The following is a 24,919-nucleotide window of genomic DNA, read 5'->3' on the forward strand; positions in this document are numbered from 1 at the left end:
TCATTGCGATGTGAAATTATGAATGAACCGATGCTTCGAGCCGTAATCTATTTTCGTACTTAATTTTATTCGACGACTAGTTTCAAGACGGATACGTGTTTTTTGTCGAAGTAACTTCTTTGAGAAAGGAACGATTATTTTCTCTGATTAGATTGCATTTGAAAAATTTACAATTTGTTTAGCTATCGTATTATTCGGAAGTATTTGGAAAATTGTTTATTTAGGGCAGCATGCGATTTAGTAACAAATTTTGGGATAAAGATATCTGCGATGACTTTATCTTTTGTAACTTTATCGTAGCTGTGCATAAAGCATCATGACGATAAAATGAACTGTTAACTTTAATACGATAGAGCAATTAGTACGTAGTCGCAAAGGATCGTGAAATTATTTTGTTGTTTTAAAACTTTCTTTTTGGGCTGCTTCACTTGCATGCTTGATGCCAAGTTTTTCATAGATAATCTAAATTTATAATCACGCTAACTACATCTACTTCGTATGTATATTATTATCACAAATTCACTAACGTGTTAGCAAATTCACGAGTGCAAAATCGGATATTTATGAACGATGCAAAATGAAATAAAATGAAATTTAGTATACGATAAGACGCAGAAGTAGTTAGAGTATGCGACAGAGTGTAAAATAGGGGTGAATGAAAATTAGCCTTTGTATCAAGTGTCACACGATGAACTATTTTATCAGACCTATGGGACTGATAGAGGAGGATTGGCCTCCGTATAAATGACGTATAAAATCTAATATTCTTAACTTTCCATAAATCTGCCAAATATTTTATTTTGAATGAAATAATTTTTAGATTAATATTAACTTCATTTTATTTTTTACATGTAGTAATTTCTTTCATATTGTTTTACTTTTTACTTTCTTTATTAGTCTATTTTTGCATGATATTATTTTGCTCACAGCTTCCTGTATAATGACTTTAATATTAATTGAATTAATTACTTTGATTAACAAATATGACGTGATATTAATTCCTTTCCACGATGCTTTCACGGTGTCATTGGTTGTTATCGCTGCAATATCACTGTTTTAAAATGTATATGTGCTACCGCTAGCCTTGAACGTGTTAACTTTAAAATTCATGCTTTGTACTTGACTACAAAGAACCTGTTGCATATCCCGCACGTCGTGTCGATCGAACTTGTTGTCTCGGTAATGAGAACTTAATTATTTATTTCATACCCCGTTCATTTTGCTCGGCTCATTGTACATTTTTAGAAATTTCCATAATGATAATATCAAACGTTTTGAAAAGGGAAAGAAAAACAAATTACGAGTGTTTCCAAATTTATGTTCGATTTAAATTAATTAAAATTGATCTACACTAGGTTATAAATCTTTAGATATGTTTAAACTTTGTAAGTTTCATGCGATACAATTTTTACATATGTATCGTATCACTATACAATATTTCTATTAAAAATATAGAATAATTATGTATTAGAAATGTACTTCTCGAATATATGAAATTCTTTATAGCCTAAAAGCCTGCAAATAAATTTACAGTAGAAGTTCAATAAAATTAGCTGACCTTAAAACGAACTGACTTTTTCCACTTTTGAACCAGTAATGGAAACATTTTATCGACAAATTGTCTAATCGGAATTAACGTTAAACTCACTTTGTACCAAGATTACAGGAACACGCCTCGTTAGATGAAAATTAACGAGAATAGTTTGACGGGTGGTTAAGTAGCAACGGAATGTTGTACAGTTAAATCAAGGAGTTTGGATCTGTCCTGGTATCTGGGTATTGAAGAGGAAAATAACTTCCGTCATACGAAATTAAATCGCAGAAAATGAGATTAGACGGTGTGTCCATTAGATGAATGAATAGAAAGTACGAGCGTCTCCCTCTATCCCGTTCCACTGTAGTCGTCTTTTAGCCGCGATTTTGTCTCTCATTAACAAGTGAGCAATGTGAATTGCCCCTTCTCTTGCACAGAAGGATCCACGAAGGTCTGACTCATTCCGCAGGATGGAACAATTAACTCGGCTGAATTGTCTGTTAAAAGGTCTTGACACTGAAAGTTCAAGCCGATCTCGCTTTTTAACCAGTAACTTCAGGTATTCAAGGCAGAAAGAGGTATTCAACGCGATCCTCTTGCCTGGGTTGTCGTCTTTTCGCGCTAACTCAATACCAATGACTGTTAATTTACCAGTTTGCGAGAGTACAATTTATGCGTTTCGTTCGCTTAGTATACCTTGTTAACTCTTTATTGCGATATTTCAAGAAGCAAAAGCACTTTTGATGTATAGATTGAAACAGGGTTTGTTAGCGAGAAAAATGCATTGGTGTGAATATTTGAATATTTTGGTTAATTCAGCCTAGTGTAATAAATAGGATGAAAATAAAACTGGTTGTATGTTACGTCATTTTGTATATTATGATCAGGTGAAGAGTTTAGAAAGTATCCATCCCAGAAATTTCCATGCCTAATAAATTATTATTGGTAATAACCGAAAATCGAATGATTAAATCTATTTGATATTTCAAACAGTTTAATGTTTCGCATAATATCGCAACTTTTGGCTCGAATTTCAAATCTCCTTAATTCTCTTCGTTCTTAATCCAACACGTACCGAGCTTGAAAACTGAGTTTGCCGTGCAAAGTAAATGTGATAAAACGTCATCTAACAGAATGTTCCCTCTGATTAAACAGACCGTAAATACTAGTTACACATAAACCGAAAGAAACGAGTCTACTTCAGTTACCTTAATGTATTTCTTTGTCTATACTCGGAGTGCAGCTAACAAGTATAAAAACGAATATCTGGAAGGCAAGCAATTTCCTTCGGTATTCCCGTTCTTCCTTTCTCATTCACTCTCTCGTTTACCTTCTCTGCTAGACAAGATCCAACGAAAACGTCACTTATGGGGTAACGTCTCTTACACATTGACAATCTGAGATGGGGCCAAATCCTCTAGAAACCCATATATCTTGTTGATGGATGCTTCTAGGTCCGGCGATTGTGCGATTTACTCCTCTCTCATGCTATCTCCCTCCTTGTCCGTTTCTCCTATTTTACTAGACCAACTTGGTTATCCTTCGCATTTTCCTCCTGTATATTCTACGCGTCCATCGCTGAGTTTGCATTCCCATTCAAGCAAATTGTACGTGGATTCTGTTGTATGTAGCATGGAATTATATAAAGGAATACATATATTCGTATATGTCGTCCTTGATTGTAGCTGTTACTTGCAGTTTGATTAATAATTTACAACTCGAGGATCATGTAAAATTGAACACTTTTATCGATTTTTGTTAACTAATCGGTGTGTTTGTCATTCCTTGTTGTTATTATTTAAATCGTGAATAAGAATAATTTGTAGTTGCGAAGTTACATAAAATTGAACATTTTTCTCTTTTCTAATAATCTAATTCATAAGAATGTATGAATCAAACGTTATTCTTTTTTAGCAAATTTTGTTGTTCGAAATTGTTCAAAACTCAGGTAGTTTGACATTGTAGTTAGCATAAAAATTATTAGCAATACCATTACAAACAACATTCTTCAAAAAGTATAAATAACTATCAAACTTACTAAAAGTTTAAACAATTACTGTTGCAAAACTAATGGAAATTTTTAAATTCAGCTGAAGTCACCAAAAAGAGTAAGTTTTCTCCTGCAAAATGCTTTTCGCTTCTTCGCGATACGACTTTCCGCTGCAGAGATATTGTTTGAAGGGAACTGAATTTTCAGTAATTTTCTATCGCTCTCTCTCTCTCTCTCTCTCTCTTCCGCACGCTCGAATTTCACGCCCGCACCGCGTCACAGATCAATCACAACCTCGTTAACAGTATACCGATCAATGACAGATAGCATGTGCATTTTTTTTTTTTACTATTACCAGTACTAAACGTACGCATTTCCTGGAAAAAATGTGGGTCAGACAGTTGCAAGCTGTCATTCATAGTTCTATAGCTTTGGACAAATCTATTATATTGTACTTTCTAGTGCCATATCTTCGAAACCAATCGAGATATCGACCTAAATCAAAATGGGTTATTAAAATTACACTTATAAATACTTAAAATAGTATTATATGCATTGTTTATATAATATTAACGATTTGATGAAACTTGTTACTATAATCTTCTTTATTACAATGCAAATGAAAGAAACTCATAGAAAGTAATATATATACACACGCACAATATGTTAATATAGATATATATATTTTGGCAATTACATACAACTAAAGAAATACAAAATTCTAGTAGAAACTTGTTCCATTTATTAAATATTGTACCAAGGAAACTTCACGGTAGATACTTTCTATTAATTTTGCATATTAATTGCACTGCACACATTTTTACACGTTTAAATTTCCCATGAACCTCAAAACACCCACGATCTACGTACCTACCAAACGGTAATCAAAATCTCATAAGCTCGAGCTAACCTATCGCACCAATATCCAAAATCCTGAAGAACCTACGTCCCCGTTCGCTGTAACAACGGAAAACCATTTCGACGCTATTGACCATTTCGATAGAAAGAAATTCGTTCGCGGAAGTCCACGGAAGAGACTTTATCGACATGACCCAGAATCCTATGTATGTACGCAAAGAAGCAGCAAGATCGAAACCGCGTTTCGGCGAGATAGCAATGAAGCTGAAAAAGGATGCAGAAAAGGTAGTCGAAAGGAATCGTAAGAGCGACTTAACTCGGCCCGGGACCGCCACCACCCTCTGCATACAACCCTCCGGCCCACGGCTGGCTCTAAACGGCGCTGGAAGATATTTACCGGCTGCGGACGTTGAGGATTGTCCGGGTCAGATATCGAGGGTTCAACCGGGTTACCGTGAAAACGTAGTGGCCTGGATTATCTCGATCTTTACGACGTTACTTTTTGGCGGAGCCTCGAGGGAGAACAGAGATACCGGGGTAACCTCTGACGACATCGATGAACCGGCTTTGCCGCACAGTTCGAGAAGCGGAAAATCTTATGCCGAGTACTTTTATCCGGCGACGAGTTCCTGTCCCGGGGCTGTACTGGTATGGAGACGACTGGGTCAAAAAATCGAGTCTCGCTCCTTGCACGGCTTTTAGCTGGCAAAGGATATTTTCACTCGAAAATGGAATATCATTAAACGCGCTGTTTGTAAATGGAGATGGTTCTTTCCATGGAAGTTTAGAAGAACCAGATTAGTGGAATGAGAAGGAAGTTTGGTTAGAAGGTTACGAAAGAGAGACATACAAAATCTTGTTTGAACTTATGTGACTTGGACGAGTCTGTTTTAAAAGACTTTGAAAGGTTGGTGTCCTTAATTAAATTTTTGTGTACTCTGAGTTATGCTTGACTTTTAGTCAAATTTCTAATGTACAAAGCTTTACGCAAATAGGTATATCTATCTTAATTTGCGAAAAAGTAAAAGTTCAATAAGAAAGTTGGAATATTCCATATTTCACGAGTATCACGCGTGAATTATCTTTTATCGTGTAGGCATTAAATTTACACATTTTATGAATAGAATAATAAGAAGAAGTGTATGATTTGTGGAAGAAAAATAATATAGTTCGATTTAGAAGGAAAATGTGCAACTACCGTATAAAATGTACCTATATAAAGATAATAGAAAAATGTGAAATCTATGGCACTATTTAATTCTATTCTAAGAAATTATGTTCTATTATATCTGCAATTGTTTTAAGCATTTAGCTTCGCGTAAGTTAATATAGAATATTAGGTGAACTAACATTTCTTCATATATTTTAACACCTACTTAATTCTTTTCAGAGGTGGTGCAAATATAAAAAACTCCCTAAGACCGCTAAGCGGAGATGTAAGCCTGATATTTTCCGCACGAGCATTCTTTTACATGATTTATTAGGTGGGATTACGAGGCACTGTTACATAGTGTTTTATAACTCGTGTACAAAAATTTACCACACCATATGGCGGTTATTCTTAACACAAATTCTAGAGGATTTCGCCCTACTTAGAACCACACCAGCGATAATTTTAAACGCATGTAAGTTCATTGATTCGATATGTGCTTTAAATACGTTTTCATTGAGTTTTTATTCATTATAGCATATTATACATTGAAAGATAAAAGAGGAAGAATCAATCATACAGAATATGATCTTCACATACTCAAATAATTAACGTGTTTGATTGAAAGTACGGAATAATTTTAGATGACTACTAAGGAAACTTATCTTACAGTTAATGAAATATATAGATGTGCGTTTTCTTTTATTCATATCCTAACATATCCGACAAATTGGAATTCATATAGAATTAGGTCATCATTTTTTAATAACTACAAAATTTGTTAATGACAAAGTAACAAGGAAAAAGAAATACAAAAAATTCTAATGCTCAGAATAATACTTTGGAATATTATAGACAGACACATATATATTTACTACATCTAGTAATTTCCTCACATGAAAAGATCACAGTTAAGAAATAATTGTCATATGAATTCCATTATCCTCTCATTTCTGCATTATTTGCATACTTAAAGATGACTGCTCTTTGATTTCCTAGTGCAAGATGAAATATATTATACCACAGTAACATTCCAACGCATATAATTTTACATTTCTGCAATAACAATTAGATGTACCCAAACAAGTCTACCTCGAAATGTTTCCACTTACTCAAACATGCCTTCAAAGCAATGAATCTGAATAACGTGGGTCGTGGGCGGCAGTGGAAGACAAAACGCACAAAAGCGCAAAATCAACCAAGGCCACCAACTTGGTAATAAGAAGAAGGTGTGTGTGTTCGTTACGAAGAATTGGGATAACGTTGAGATTTTAATAAACCAAGCTTTGCGTTTCCGTGTTCGTTCGCGGGAAGAAAGCATCGCGGACAGCAGACACGGCCACTCATAAAGAGACCCGATGCTTACAAGGCACTAGATTAAAAAGCAGGAAACAAATGAGAATCGCTTCCGGCGAGTTGTTTTCTGCATCTAGATAGCTGTTTACGCTCGATAATACCTCTGGGACCGTTTTTTCCATCTCTGCCCCCTTTACATTGAATGGTACGACTGTCGGACGTTCTTTGGATGGTCAACAGTGACAGTTATGTTGGAAGTTTGTCAATCGAATACAAAGCGCAATTAACGAAATTGAAGCAAATATCACATCGCCATGCAAGTAATCCTGCTTTTCCACTGTTGATGTTTTGTAAATTAGAAAGTTGTCGAATGAAACGTAATTTGTTTCGCTGTTCGTACAACAATGAAATTTAATGCTAGATCGTTACGCAAGTAATCCTGCTTTTCCACTGGCGAATTTTCACGTTTTAGAAAGTTATTGAATGGATTTTTCGAATAGAACAATGAAATTTATTATTAAGACATAGCATTCTGACAAACTCGTTCTTTGCTGTATTACAACAGTACGACTGTCTCATCTTTATAATTACACAATTTTTAAATTAGAAATATGTTTTACTTATTTTGATTAATAATATTTGTTGTGTTGTTGCAACACACATGTTGTCCGTTAGCTATTATCCTTTTATACAGTGATATTGCTAGATAACTGAAGCGTCACAATATATGCGTTGATAACAAGGAAAATGTTAAAGGGCATTCCATTGTAGATTTTGGTGGAAATCGATCTTTCTTTATATTTTATCGGAGAATATAGTTTGAAAAATATACATGCGACGCTTTATGTTCGAAATCCTAACATTAACAATGTTGTCACTGAACGAAAAATGCGAAAATCAGTGGCCACTGAAATATTGTTCAAGCGCAGTTCTCTTAAATTGTTATTCGTTGGAATCTATAAAAAATAAATAAATCTACGGTCAAGTGTTACTATTTTTTGCGCTAGATGACAAGTTTGTAGACAAAACAGTAAATAGTATACACAACAGGTCGAAACAAAAGGAAAATGAAACGTGGAAAAATAAAAATAGGAACTAGTGAAAACAAGAACGACCTGGCGCATAGAGATTTGTATTTTAAAGATAGAAGTTGATTTAAAAACAATTGATGCACGAGCAACTAATTGATTAATTCCATTATACAATACAACGTACTTACTTCGACTGACCTTTAGTTTCAAGCTCATTCTTCCACTTTTTTTATTAATTGGTACTTAAAACTGTTTCACGTACCTGCAAAAGATATGGAAATATTTAATTAATATATAATACATACTGATAATTGGACTGTTCAAAAGACATATTGATCAACTTGTTAAGTTGAGAAATACAGAAATGTGATGATACTAGAGACACTACTCATTAAAATAAATGTAGTTATTATTGCGATTATTTATGTCAGTTCCTTATGATAAATAAACCTATAGAAGCAAATCATTTGTTCTTTGTAAACACTAATAACGTGTTCTTTAAACGCCAACAATGTAGGTAGGTACTTGACTAGTGAAATTGAAGTTGAAAAGGTGGAAGAAATTAGGTTACAAGTTCACACGACGAATTAACAATCGTTTCCAACGTAACAATAATTCTTTGATGAAGAGCTTTGGTTCACAGCTTCTGCTCGTGATCGGACCGTCGATCAATGGTGATTTATGGACTCGGTGCACCGCAATAAGTTGGCACGTCAATAAATCGACACCGAGGGCAAAGCCAATAACTTGTTTTGATACCTTTCCGCGTTGAGTTTCGCAATTCTTAAGAGGTGCAATTTCGCCTGGTACGTCGATTTCCACGTGAAAAACGAAACCAGTTTCTTATAACTAGAAAATCGACGAACCTTGGTAAAAATTTGTTGATTCCGAAGGTCCATTAGGAGAAAGGAAATTGGAGTATTCCTCGTTAAGTAACTCGGTTGCTGATAAATAAATTTTGATTTTGAAGGAAACGTGGAAAATATACAGTATATACATAGTTACAACTGGGCAAGTGATTCTAAATGGTTGGTCGAGTATATTACATATTTTGTAGATAACTTGGTCGTCGTTATTGATCGTTATTATTCCATGGTTTCAATATATTATAAAATAACTGTGACAATAAACATAGGTTAGTGGCTTTGCACTTTAACTATAGCTAGGAAAACATGGTACTACAACAGCTATTAATTTACTAAAATTAAATGCAAGATACATGGGCATTCGGATATCGCTGTTTCAATTAATTATAATATTGTTCCGATATATAAACAATTCTTTTTGTCTATATATTTATATCTGATTCACAATTTAGAAATAAAGTAACGTAAATATATGAAACTTTTTAAATGACTGGACATTAAATAGATTTCACACACAGCTATAAAATATTTACGATTAAATAATATATAATTGCTATTATTTGTAATTTAGACTAAACCAAGAATAAAAAAATACTTGAATACCATCAATAATAATTAGGTGATTACGAACTTTCGCGTAAACTCATATTGCATAAATTTATAAATACAATTAAAAGATATAAAATATAAATAAAAATCTTTCTCTTAATGTTATAAGAAATATTTTGTTATCGATATATAATATTGTTGAGTGAATATTCTGTATAATTTTTTTACACTATATATACCTGTATACCCTGAGCACTTTTTAATATCTGAATTTTCTAAGAACACAAACGTTCTGACGACAGTACACACAGTATCTTAATTAATTAAAAAGAACGATTAAAAAAGAATCTGCTTGAAGGAAACTATTAAACGTGGCAGCAAAGGAGGAGCGTATTGCGCTTTATGAACAAAAGCAAATTTAATTTCAACACTTTCAAGCAAAAGTACGAAACAATGTTCTGAACTCGGGCGAGGAAAATGCTCGATATCAAAACGGACCTGTTCTCGTAGCTCACAGAAGGAAAGAACAGAGAAACCAGTGGGGGTTTTCGCCAATTTCCTGTGGACGAGATATGGCTACTTGCCCCAAATGCAAATTTCCCGGTGCTAATTAACTATTCGGACAGGGAGGCCTCGAGTGAAACGACGACCAAGGGGTGAAGTTAACTGGATAGTGGGCAGGAAAAGGGGTTAGCTACTGAAATAGCGTCCACGACTATTGCGCACCACGCCAAAAGAGGGAATTCATAATTGCTCCAGCCCGCGTTTGTTCAACCTGTACGTTCTCAACTTTGCCAGCAACGGTTTAATCCGGATGCGTCTGCACACCCTCTGCGACTGGTTGCACTCTGTTAATCGTATTCGTCAATTTGACAAAACTTAATGAACGATTAACCCGCTAAATATTATAGGGAAGACCAATTAGCCTGCAACTACATCTGCTAAATCTTTTGAATTTAATTATTTATTTACTTGGGCATGTTTAATTAAACATCCACAACTGAAGAATGAGAGACGAAATAAAAATTTATCGTCTCACAAAGAGATAAAAGATGATAAAGGATATAGGATTTTATGTGTTTGTTTTTGCCTAAGAAAAGCAGAATCATAAACTTAACAACGATAGTAATAATGTAAATTTATTGTATAGTTTATTTAATTACATATGCTATTTCTCTGCATATTTAACTCTGCTATTTAGTTCAAGGATTTATTATAGGAACATGCTACCTACATGTAAAGTAATTTTGTGATATAATACGCATGAAGTATGTAAACCTAAGCATTTAATTATGTAAATGAGATGTACACCACGTAAACGAATATTCTATCAAAAATAAGAAAAATTCATAATTTATAAAGAATATGTTAGTAAATAGATGTGTCAACATTTCTTAAAAATAGTTTACTTTAATACGTTCATAATTTGCAAATACATTGTTATGCTTATCGACAATCATTTACTTTGTCCATAGCACATTTAACGGATGAAAATTATTTCCTTGCTTTAATGAATTATACTGAATAAGTTTGTTCGATGTAAACACGAGGAGATATCGGAGTGCAGAAGAAACCCTTGGGATTTATGGCATATGTGAATGCTGATCAACGTGTCCAGCCGTAAAATAAATTTTCTGATCGGGGCTATTTCAATTTGACAGGCTACTGATTGCCATTCTGGACACGTCGCAGCTTCTATTTACTTGTAACGTGCTCAAACAGAAGAGGGTGACAGGAATACACGTATGTTCAAGAAAATGGTGCTATCAGAATGTATGGCCACGCGCACAACTTCGTATGCGTGTCTCGATTCTTCGTTATCAGAGTTTGTTTTGGCATTCATCTTCCATCGATTGTATAACCTCTTCAAGAATTTTATCATCAGATTCTATTAGAAAATTAATTTTACATGGCTAATTCAATTAGATATTTTATTATTTTAAATGTGTAAAAATACGCATAATACCAAAAGATGTATGAAATAGCCATAACACTCATTATAATATACAATAAATGAAATATAATATTACGTAAGTTCGTATTTATGTACAAACTTGTATATTACAATGAGCTTGTACCCTTAAACAAGAAATGAACGAGTAGACTTGCTCATGACAAAAGTGACTATTGTCAAGTTTCCTACCTTTTAGATAGTAATATTCTTCAGTAGTCAGAACTGGATTCACGTCATAATACAATCGATATTGTAAAAAATAATCCACGTTTTGATATACTGTCGGATAAAAATTAACCGGTTGTATAAAAATCCCGTATGGCTCACAATATCATGATTTCACTAGACATAACTTTTCTATGACATAAAAGTCCTATAACATGCTGATTACTTTCTACAAAAAATAAAGATAAAAAAATTAAAAAATTGGAAGAAGATTAAAGAATCTTTCCTGGAGAAAGTCAAATATGAACAGGGGTGGTTTCAGTTATGAGCTCTTCAATATTACATTCCACTGCTCCATTTTGTCTATTAGTTATTTCCCTCAACGTTTCTTCGCTAATATCCCTGTTTCCACATCATGAAATTATAATATCCTAATAACAGAACGCGTAACAAGCTTCTAATGGGTCAAGTCAAATTTGTTGGTTGTCCGTGGATGAAACAATGCCGGAAGTTGAGCGCTTTGGAGTAGGTGGTGGCAGCGAAACGAGCATGCTACCGCAAAGCTTCGCGAAACCGAACAAAACATGTAGCTAGAAACAAAACACTGGCCAATCCGCAAGCCGGGTCTGGTCGCCATAATTAATATTCGGGCATTAACCCGGTCTTTCTCTGCTTTCCTCGGCCTACTCGTCCTCTCTGTAGCTGCACTTTCCTCTTCGTTGCGCTCTCTCCGCCCGTTGCTAACCTCTCCGACCATTTTTTATCTTACCCCGAGGCGATAAATTTGCATTTCATCCCCTCAGCCCAAGGCTGAGACCGTTTTGTTAAACATTATCCGTGGCGCAGTGCGGCATATGGGCATGATTCGCGCTAAGAAGAAGATTATGGTTGCGTCTGGCCCTACCACCACCATAGTTTTGCGGCGACGGAATTATCCTCGGGTTTTACAGCGTCTGGATTATGAAATTTTAATTTAAGGATTCCGCGCGACTTAATTTATGTATATTACGTTCTTTTCTATCGGAGAGATTTAACTGTTTAACGTGTTCCACGTTGACTACGCCATGTGTACAGTGTCCCACGCAAGTTGGTCGAGATATATATATAGTTTTTACATAGTGGAAAGAAAAAACAGTAATTTTGCCACTAATTCCAGATTAGTACCATAAATAATCTTGTGATGTTGTCTATCGTACACGCAAATCTTTATAATACGATTAGAGAGTATTGCAAATTAATGGAATTCTAAGCGGTAATTTTCCGAAAGTTCTGAATTTCACCAAGAAACTTTTGATCGATCGTATACATTTCCGCAGTGCAATTTAATTAATATTTGTAAAATTGAAAGGAATATTTTCAACCAAATTGCTTATTTTCTTCTATTTCTGTATTTTATTCGTGAAAAATTGCGTCACACGATACATTTAGTCTTCTCGCCATTGAACAAGTACGCGTCATTCTTCCTATGATAAACTTCTTTAAAAGTAACCACAAAATAATAAAATATAAAAAGAAATGGCCATAGTTCCAGTAATTCAACCCTCTCAGACCTTCACCGTACTTGCTAAAGGGTTGCTCAAACTAGCACCACATCCAAAAGGATTATTATGCACAAAATTCTCTCCGCGTCTCTGCTGTACAAAGAAGCTAAAAGTGGAAAAACTTTTGCAAAAAGAGAAGCGATGTCTTTCATTAATTTTCCATGTAGCGCAACACGACCGTTACTTTCAAAGAAAATGTGCAACGCAGTGTAATCCATCTGTCGCTAACATTATGGACAGAAGCACTCAACAAACACTGTTGTATACGTCGTCGTTAATCCAAACGGCCGACGGGGTGTTAACATTACGGCGAAATTTTTACCGACGCACCAAATACGACTCCGCTGTGTAAATACCCCCGTGTCACCAAATGTCACCGTTAATACGTTGGAACTATTCCATTCCATGGGTCCTATATTACCTTAGACCAGTGGTTCTTAACGGTTTCGAAGCGACACCCCACTTTTCCCATTATACGGCAAATTTGCAAAACAGCAAACTCATTAAGGTCATAAAACTAGCAAGAAAAATATAACACTAAAATACTAGATATAATACTGTAATGAACAGTTTTTACTGTATAAATATAGTAAAAAGAGAAAACGTTGGTTAGGAAAAAAAATTATGTTCGTGAAAACTGTACCTAAAATAATTCTTTTATATAATTAGAACATTTAACACATTCACTGCGTAAAATGCACGATCAGGTGACAGCACATACACATACTTTCAGGCAGACGTTTTAACTGGTAAGACAAAGAAATATATACGAAATTACGAAAAAGTATAAGAAGAATTGATAATACACTGCTTGCCAAAAAATTGCAACGCCTTAAATGCTCAAATCGCTCAAAGGTGGCGCAATGTTTTCAGCCAGCAGTGTATTTCGTATCAAACGCACATGTAAAGTTGTCAATGCAAAGAAAAATATCGTGTGAAAATTACTTGTCAGAATACAGCATTAGTATTGTAGGAAATGAAAATCAGGTCCACAGCGGGATCTGAAACGAAATCGCGGGAAGCTAGTGTTCCAAAGTACGTCGATGAAGAACCACTGTCTCAGACCCTCTTTTGCGGCCTATAAAACCAGTCGTGCAACACGGCTACGTCGCGCATTTACAACCTTGTCATCGTTTTCTGTGGACAACGTGGGGTGGAAAAGGTGCGATTGTCACACTTATTTGCATGACAGAAGGGTAAACAGTGGTAACGAGATTTGCGGGTTGCCCGTGCAATCTTGACACACGACAACTTCGATTGTTCGGGTTACGGGGACCCTGACCAAACATCGTCCATCTAATGCAAATCCGTATATGTAGGACAGGAAAGGAACGCGTGGTGAGAATAAAGGTTGGCTCTTTTAAAGTGACACGAGTGAAAAAATTCACGCCTGGATCGTTGACAGCTTGACCGTACGTGATGTTCTACTTTGTTGTCGGGTCTGTTTGAAACTCTCGCTGCGAAATCATGGAGTTTGGGGTTCTTTGTTAGCGTCAGGTTGAGTACATTTGGAAATGTGCATAATACCAGAGATACTATACTTTTCATATTTACATAAGAATCCTCGTCTTTTGTTGCGAGCGGTTGCTAGGTTTTCGAATTTTTCATCGGAGTTAGCTTTAATCCTGCTCTTCTCTTCGCTTTCACTTCGCGTCTCGCGCTTTTTCTTCACGCAACCATTTTTGTTGGAATACTTCATTCGTAAAAAAAAAAAAAAAGAAAAAATACGTAAGATATACAAAATACAGTAAAATTATATTAAGTAGAAAAATGAAACATTTAAAAGCTATTTCTAGTCCGATAAGTTTCATCGAAGTAGAGCATATATTTCGTGTTAGGTAGATCAGAAGAAAATATCAGGTTTAATAACATGAAAAGTGTTTCTAATACGAGCAATGTGTTTCCGATATTTATACCGAAAACTTGTTGTTTTAGCCTTCGTTTCTAAACATCTCATCCGTAGGCATACAAACATACGCAAAAGGGCGAGCACAATGGAAGAAATCAGTGTAAGAGAAGGAAGTTAGACCCTGGGCAAACAGAGAGGTGGAAAAAGGGAATTGGATGATACAGGGGAAAGGGGAGGGGTAAGGGGCGTTTACCAGGGATTAAATTTGATCCCCGCATACTTACCGCAAGCCTTTGTGCACGCGCTCGTGTGCACATGCAATGCGTGTATGCGGTGGACCGCGATGAAGAATCTAAACATTGCGTGTGCACATCCGGTCGGGGTTTGCGGTTTTTCGGAGGGTGACGGCGGCGTTCCCCTCTACGTAGACCGCGTACGTATCTGGGGGAAAAAATGGGACGAGGCTAGAGTTTCTTTTTTCCACCCTTCTCTCACGAACCGTATATTTTTGTTAACAATAGGTGCGGATTTCGTATCATTTGCATCGCCGATGGGAAGATCATCGAGATTAATCCCGACCAACAATGGAAACATCGACGCTCGTGTTTCTGGGTTGAGGGCTAATGGAATAGCAGAGATAGTAGCGACACGACGCTACGCCGCGCTGAAACTGGTTCAAGTGGCCAACCAAAGTAAATTAGGAAGTACATGGATCTTGAAATGAACTTACATGTATTTCCTTCGAAGGAAGCGATAACCTCGTCCCTGTGCCCGGATTCAATTAACTACAACGGTTACTTCGTCTTATATGAAATAGGGATTGGGGGCGAATGGCAAGAAAAGATCGTTATGGAATGATTTTGCATGGTGATTAATCGGTAATACAGCGCTATTTAACCAATTATTGCTTGTACAGCGGAGAGCGTGTAAAATAGGAACATATTTTAAATTTCATTATTTGTGGTGATATCGATCGATCGCATGTGTAATTAGCCACGTAAAGAATGATAAGGGGCGATTATAAATTATATAGATTAAAATTCTTGTTTATACGTAGTGGGTTTCATTTTCGTAACTCGCGTGAAATATGGGATTAAATATTTGCAAAGTTATAGTGAATATTCAAAGAATACCGTGGCTTTTGAGGTAAAAATATATCTGAGATATAAAAGAAAAAATAATTTCAAAAGTTAAATTATCGATAGTATTTATATGCATGTCTATGTAAGGACAAATTAGCGATACGAGCGATTTCACAGATGAAGACTAAAAACGATCAGAAAGTAAATTTTTATGAAACGAGGAAACGAAAGTGTATCGAGACTGTGTTATTAGGTTTGTATTATGTATGATATATTTTTATGCATATTCTTTGTGAACTTATGAAGAACTTTGTAAAAATTATCGGAATATTTGCTGTCGATTAATAAAAAAGAAGGAATGGGAGATTAATTTACGAAAAGATAGATGAAACACATGTTTGTGTATTATGTTTTATATTATGTTAACGATACATTTGTTATATATTTTCTACAACGTTGCTATGTTTCTGAGTTATCACTAAAATAATACGAATTAAAAAAAAAAATAAAAAAGGAGATGTAGGTTTTAAATACGCTCTTCTAATAAAAAATTCTACTTTTAAATATCTAAATTCAATACATTTGCCCGTCTATCATAAAAATAAAATGTTTTCCCAATGCAAAACAACCGCCAACTTTGAAATAAATCGAACAAAATTTAAATTACACTGAAACTAAATTGATCAAGTATATCGACGATAGGTAACCATTTGCTTCCTGAAAAGTTAAACATCAATCACGCGCTCGGTACCAAAATCGGAAAACTGACAGAAAGTTGAGGTGATCAACTCTGTTTTCCGGTGGATCGTGTAACACGAACAAAAGAAGAATAAGACTGTATTTTCGATGGAAATTTAACTGAATTCACTGTTTTCCATTAAATGATGAAGATTTACCTATCCTAATAGTATTTACTTAATACTTTCCTGGAATGTTGTTTTTAAATCTCGATTTGATAGACAAACAAATTGACCGTTGTCAATTATCAGCCACAATTTTATTTAAATAAATATATGTACAAAACTGATAAATAGTATTTACCAATAAAAAATGAAAGATATTAATAAAAAATAAATAATACTCAACCCAAAACTTACTATTAAATAATTACGCAAATCGAAAGGATTCTGTTCCAACATCATATTGCTCATATAATTTTTCTAAACGTACGGAACAATTTTTAACACTGTTAAGCCATGGCTGAAGGGCGTGTCAATAAATTTAAGATTCTAGACCGTGAAGATCTCCGATCTCCGGGCAAGGGAAAAGAAGTGGAAGTAAGAAATAAGAGCAAACCCGTGGTCCATGCTTTATCGGCGAGATTTCTCTCTTTTCAAAGGTCGGCCGTGGTGGTCCCTCAATGATTTCCGTGCAAAAAACGGATGCGACTGTTCCATTTCCAGATGGAAGGTCCCTGATCCGAATGCCAGTCGTTGGGCATTGTTCAAAACAAGGAAAAGAATCACGGCGCCGCGACTTCCTCTGCCACGTTTTATTTGCCCAGCAGTCGATTACAGTTGTTCTTGTGGCGATGAAAAGAGCAAAGAAGATCTGGTATTCCCTCGTATCCGGCCTTTGAAGGCGGAACGAACTTTCTTGTGGGGTGAACCCGAAGTCACCACCGTGAAAACTTCTTGCCAATCGGTTTACCGGGTTACGACTTCGACGTTTTCCTATGAAGACAAAACAGTCGACGTCGTTAAGGCTCGAGTATCTTGTCGTCAGGATACGAAATAACGAAATGCGAGTAGATGGAAGCACGTCCTCGTTCATAACTAGACTGTGGATGTTTATGGATTTTTCAGAATTTTGGATTCCAAAAAAAGACTACAGAAAGAATATGATATACAAAAGTGTAGTTAGATATTTATTTTTTAAATGGAACACTTTTAGTACGTGTAGGTTCCATTTTTTAAATTATGTTTATAGAAATGTAGACTTGTATGGTTTTACGCAATTGCATAAAATTGCACGATAAAAACATAAACTTGCAATTGCATAATATGAAACGCGATATTCAATTGTCAGGATAATGATCGATCGTTTAGAATTTTACATTCGTGTGAAATATATTTTATAACTACAACATATTTTTTATTTATTAAGCCTCCCCAAAAATTCCAAAGAATTATATGGCTTTACATTAAATTTTACACGCATAACGTTCGTATATTGTAAATTTACTATTTCTGGAGATGTATGAGACTTTAAACGCAATTTATGGAAAGCCTCAATTTGGAAATTACGTCGTTTAACAAAACGGAGAAAACACAAGAACACGCTTTTATATCTGGTACACAAAGATCTCATTCTTTAATAAAGAAAATTTAAGAAAATACGATATATTTTATTGTTTATCACGTCACCAATAACGAGTTAAATAGTTCGTTTTTATATGTCAAAAATAAAATAAAATCACCAATGTGGAAACTAAAAATTAAGTGTACAATTCTTGAAAGCATTTTCGCAAATGTTCCAAAACAATCAAATAAATGAACTTTTATGGACATGAATGTATTGAACGTGTATTATTTGTCAGATACGATACAAATTCGCGAGAGCATATTGATCAATACGCCTGAACAAATTTGATTTTTCACCAGAGTTGACGCCAATTGAAGTAATGGATATTGAAAAAGTGATCAATTCACTTGAGCTATATATTTACAGATATATTTTTTGATTAAGAATACAGCAGAATATTTTTGATAATATTTGTAGGCCCTCTATTTCTTTCTTTTCAAGTTAATACTTTGCTTACACAAACAATTGATAATCATATACTTCATAGTGAAATTTTACCAGTCACGAGATCATAAATTTTTATTGTGTAAAAGCAACAAGTTTAGTAATAAAACAAATGGAACAAATGGAAATTGCAATTAATTTGCAAATATAATTTGTGACTTATGAATACACTGGTATTATTAATTGGACTAATTAAAAGACTTTGATATCACACAATTATCAAAGCTATGCCTTTTTGGACTATCAATATGTCGTTTAATTCTTGTTGAAACTGTATAGTAAGACCTTGTAATATAATTTATATATTTTATTACGAACAAAGTTTTGAATAGATATCTCGTGATTTATGACTGTGTCATTAAAATAGAAGAATTCATCGACATTTAATAGTGTCACATCCTTGTGAAAAGCAGTTTGCGCGTACTCACGAGGACGACAGTTCGTCATAAGACACGTGTACTAAAACCGTAGCTTGAGATAGCAGACGAGTTGAACAAAACGCGACGAGGGTTTCTTGCCAACCTCTTTCACGAAGAGCTTCCTTATGACATAGTTTCCCCCACTATAGAATCAGAACTCTAAATAAATTAACTTGGAAAAGTTTATTAGACGAGCGAAATATCATGCAACTCTTCGAAGATGTGATGAAAGCTTGTTTTGCCAAAGAGCATAGAAAGTTAATATTTGGAATTTTCAGAGTATTATTCCTATATGTATTTTCAGAATATGTATATATTTTCAGAATATGTATATATTTTCAGTATATGTACATTCACACAGTTTTGCTTTAAAGTTTTGATGAGACGTTGTCTTGTTAATAATAAGTTTGAAATAAACAAGATATAGCTAAATTATTACATATAAATGTTGTATTTTTTTCATAAGAAATGTATGTACTTTAAGAAATAACATTTCTTCATTTTTTTTTACGTTGTGCCGTCCTTTTTTCAAAGCCACATTGTCAAAATACACATAATAAATAAAATACAGCAGTTGTAGCGAATGTGTTAATCTGCAACAAAATAAATTAGAGTCTTCGTTCTTCGAATCTTCTGTAAATATTCATTTCATAAATTAATAGATCTTAATTTACCAATAAACTAAAATAAAGTCAACTCTTTATTCTACGAAATGTGTTGACTTATCTCGTAATCCATTCTATGCATAAAAGAAAACATGTCCAGAATAAAAAAACAAAGAACTGCTTCGACACCCAACCAAGTCGTTACGAAGAAACATAGAAGAAGGATTTATAGGAAGAAAAAAAAGGAAGCACCGTTTAGAAATGGCGTAGTTTTACCTCTACGCCATCCGATATCACTTTCTTCCAGGCCCATATACCATTGCCGTTATTGTCGCCGGGTTGTCATACGACACAATGTTTTAGCCGTCCATTCACGGTAACGAAAAAGCGACGAAATGGAACTTCATTCCCTAAGTTGGCCCGTTACTTTCTTCGAACGTTCCGTTCTCCACCAGTTATGAAAATGTAATAAGCTAGCGACGTCTTGGGGAAAAAGTTTCGCAGGCTGCGCAGCCTGTACCAACATACCTATACTTGGCCACTCTCGTGGAACGTCAATAAGGAAGTCGCAGGGGAATGGTGTTCCCTTTGGTTCTCTAAGGAGATGCTGTTATATATGTACTGTCTATCGTACTATACTACTGTTGTATACATGCCTATGTACATACATATTTCAAGAGTAAATACACCCGAATAGTTGATTCCAAATCCAATTGCGAATGACGAATACTGCATTAATAATTTTCTATGGTTCGATCCTATACGCTATAAAAGTTGTATTATACGATAGTAATTTGTTAACTAAAGTTGGGGCACGATGCTCGTATTTTATTTAGAAGTGACACTGAATGAATACGTATGCCCTGTGTAAATATATGTGTAGTAAACTAACGACACACTTTGTGTTTCTTGTATAAAATCAATTTTACGATTGAATGACTAATTCCTTATCTATATATATTTTCTTATCTACACATAAAATGCGAAAACGACTGATTCACTCATCAACAAAAATTACTTTAGAAGCTTGACTTTTACTTCAAGACTGCAACTGATGACGGTGACAGAAACTGTATAGAAACTATGCGTGCCAATCGTGTTCTCTCTTTTACTACACCCTCATTGTAATTTACCTTTGGAAGAGAAACAGATAGGTTTTCTCTTATGCAAATAGACCAAATAATTAGAGATACATTTACAAGAATTATGTAATTTAACGAATGTCTTGGTTTAAGAAAATTGGAATAAATTGAACAGACATCAAAGATGTTAGAATATTCTTTTACTTTTCTGGAGAAAGGCAAACGTAGACAAAAATCGTTTTTGTTACGAGTCCTACAACTGTCCAAATAGTATCGTAAATCATATATATATAATCAAAGTTCTCGACACCCACGAATTTCCTATTCTTCACGTACCTTCACCTACGCCGCTTCAGCTACAAGCATTTTTTCCGTAGCCTCGTCAATGACCTCCTACGTAACCCAATCTAACGCAACAGCAATTGCGCTGGATTGGTATGGTCACGTTGTAATCCACACTAATCTAAACTGTATCTACAGACGCGGGATAAGAAAGGTTCTTTGGAAGTAAGGACTCCAAAGGGGTAAAAAAGGGATAAAAATTATTATGGATACTAATTAAAATTACTGGATGATACACTAAAATCATTCTACTTAAGCCAAAGTATAAGATAACATATCAATGACAATAAGAAGGAAGGTATTAAAAATTCAAAATTTTTAATCGATCTATGAACATCATGGAACAAAAGTCATAAACGATAACTATTACACCAAATTTACTTGCATTTTATATTTTAAACTTTATTTACACAATTCCCATTTTTGCATATTTTTGTATAGAATTTTATTTATGTTTAATGTTATATCTACTTTTATAAACATTAATGGCAGCATGGAACATTTATCACGTATTTCCTTGGAGCGCTAAAATATTTTCTATGTCTAAAATATTTTCTAGTTTCGTCATATCGAATCTATATGCAAGCGAGGGGACTAAAGTAGCGAAGGTATCGAAAACCGAGGGATGATTAATCGCGTATGACGAAACAGTTGGTAGCAAAAAAAGGGCCGGGATGAAGCGTTGTTGCGATTCGTCGTCCGTCAGTGGTGTATGGTACAGACACACGAATTGATCGTGACGCAACCGATTCGTTTCGTATCTCTATTCGACACGGATATGATTCATCCGACAGAGAAAAATCGTGGAAGCATGCACCCCGGACGAATCGTTTATTTCCGTGACTGTTTGCTTCATCTAATCGTTGTAAATAAAAGTCCTTCGCGTATCTTAACGGAGAATATCTCTTGAACGAGCGGAAAAAGTTTTGAGAGCAAAACATTTAACAAAAGTTTAAAGTTTTGAAATTGTGAAATTGTCACAGAAATCTAGCGATTTATGAACGACATTGTATGTGTATTTCTAAGTACTAATTAAGCAATTTCTTTAGCGAATAAATACTGCTTTCTTTCCCTAAGAAATATGACTGCAATATTATCAAGCTTACTAAAGCTCCATAGGGAAGATGACTGTAGTATCACCAGCACCAGTCTACATCCTTTAAACATGAGACACATAACTATACATAATGTGATTTAGTAGCAATTAAATGGTATTTCTTATTCTCATTTACATCATAATTTCCTACGAGATATGTATCCCTTGATTTTGACGAGTAATTTAAGTTCTGATCTTCGCTGACGATAGAAAGAAAAAAGTTATGTTTCTAGAGTGCAGTTAGACTTAAAGTGGCTCGTTAGTCCCAGGACGTCGTTTTGCTAGCGTCGCGTCGTAATGATAACGACGCGACGCCCACCACTGATGTCGTTTTCTCTTAATTCTCCTCTTTGGTCCAGCCTGGAACGTCCTCGTTTCCACAGGATACACCCGCATTACTTATCATTAACTGAAGCTTTATATATAATTTAATTGTTATTATCTTCTTAGACATATGTAAATTATAATTAAAAGGGCTGTCAGACAGACTCTTGCATCATCGATGAATTTTGACAAATGCGCTCAATGTACGACATTGTATTTATATTCCGTAGAACTTGATACAAATTTTGATGCATTATATTTTCTCTATAAAAAAATGTGTTCTATGTATTGTTTATGTAATATATATATTTGAATTCATACTTTTAATTATATATTTATTTTTTATTTTTTAATTTATATATTTGAATATATAACTTTTAATAATTTATAAAAAATAATTTGCCTCGCTAGCTAAGCTGAAAATCGTCTCTGAACGAGTTAATAAATAAAAGTATTGTTTTAAAATGGCCATGTTCGTCACTTCTACGAGAACATGATTTTAAGCGCGAGTAAAATTTATTAGCTATTTTACAGCAAGGTTTGAAGGGATTTGATCGATAACCATGAACACCCGACGACCTTGTAGATTCGGTGCGATAGATTGATGGATGAACCAATAGAAACGGTACCGTATACCCTCCATTGACGCCAGACTCTCGTGTCTACAGGAAGGTACCTGGCAACGTGCCGGAAATTTCTCGAAAGTAGGTGTTACCGTTTATGCGATCAGGAAAAACAAGGTAATCATATACGAGATTAAATCCTTGACCTAAAGTAATATTTTCTTATTTTTCGAGGAAATATTTTCTTATTTTTTTTAATCCTTTTACATATTAACATATTACATACTTCTACATGTTAAATAATAGCATGAGAAAGATGTATTTTTATGTGTCTTTGTGTGTCAGTTTTCACTTCAGTTCCCAATTTATAATTATGTTTTATATATAGTTACGTGCATGTTTAATTTAAGTTACGTCTTACTTATTTAATTTGTAATTTTTTAATTATTATATAATGATTTCCGTTCATCTACTGACGTATTTAACATTAAAAAAGGATTGCTCGATTAAATTTGTCTTTTAACTATTCATTTGCAGTATGTAGCTTGGAATATCTTCATTAAAAGCTACCGTACAACAATTTTTCATTGACAAGATACATTTTCGTGTCGAATCAAAGCAACGAAATTCACATGTGAGAACAATTCTGGGCTATTATCATAATAATTAATATAAATTCAGTAGCAGTTCCTGCAACTTTCTTAATTTCCGCAAAATTGTTTTCATACGAACTTCGTTACAATAATTATAATTTTTCGTAACGCTGCGCTGCCGGAATACGAAAAGCGCTTCTAAAAGTCAAACAGACTATCTAACTCTCATGCCGACTGGAATTAATATTTAACGAGTTCTGGCGCCGCTGTCGTGTTTGTCATACTTTCTACACAGCTTCATTTACTGGAATATTTGCGTTAATAAGCTCTGCAACTGTTTTCTTTTTTTTTTTTTTTCGTTCCTTCTTATGACGACCGTACGTGTCAAATTTTTAGCTGCATACGAGTAATCTCGTATAATTTTCGTTGATATAAAATTGTGTCTTATATCAGGGATATTAATTTTATTATATGACACAGAATTTGAGATATAGTGATTAATTTTAATGCATTTTTTATACAAATATTACGTATAACTATGTGTTTACAATTTATAGCATATAATTTTCTAATTTCTTCAATTCAATTTTATAATTTAGTATCTTAATTGCAATTCAACCTTAGAATCTAAATAGAGTAATCTTGTTCACCGATTAAAAAATATAACGATTACTCTATTTTGTTTATTTTATATATTCTTTTTTATTCGACGTGCATTCTATGCATTTTTACACCTTTAAATTTTGCATAAATGCATGAAAATCCTACTCGTCAATTTCATCTTTGCACACAAATTGTTCATATTGATCACGTAGGGCTGTCTTTCTCATACTTCATCCTGTCATAAAACTATTCTACCTTCATTATTATATTATTATGCTACACTTGATTAAGTTTTAGTACGTTTCAAAGAATATTAATTGAATTTCTGCCTGGAGATAGATAGATAGATAGATATATAGAGATAGAGAGAGAGGGCGGTCCTGAAAGCGATCCTGTACGATAATGGAAAGTGTTGATATGCCAATCAGGTCACAAGCCATCCTTTCGGCTTCGAACGAGTCGATAACAGCCAGGGTGCCCCTGCACCGATACACCGATGCTTCTCTACTTTACTCGATCTCCGTGTAATTAATGTCGTCGCTTGTCGAGGCTAATGATGTTGAACACGTGTCTGACGAGAGTGAATGTCGATCGATTCGCTACGCATCTCTCAATACATAATAAGCACACCCCGGCACGAAGATTGTTGTGTTGCGTTCGTTTAGACTGCAATTATGAT

At 34.5% G+C, this 24,919-nt stretch overlaps 1 protein-coding gene across 6 annotated transcripts in view; it reads right to left on the reverse strand.

The window, feature by feature from the left end:
- Nucleotides 1-24,919, reverse strand: part of LOC100643533 (fasciclin-1) — a 376,846-nt gene that overhangs the window by 194,556 nt on the left and 157,371 nt on the right. The window lies entirely within an intron of this gene.

Source organism: Bombus terrestris, chromosome 9 (genome assembly GCF_910591885.1).
Source record: "Bombus terrestris chromosome 9, iyBomTerr1.2, whole genome shotgun sequence".
NCBI classification, from domain to species: domain Eukaryota; kingdom Metazoa; phylum Arthropoda; class Insecta; order Hymenoptera; family Apidae; genus Bombus; species Bombus terrestris.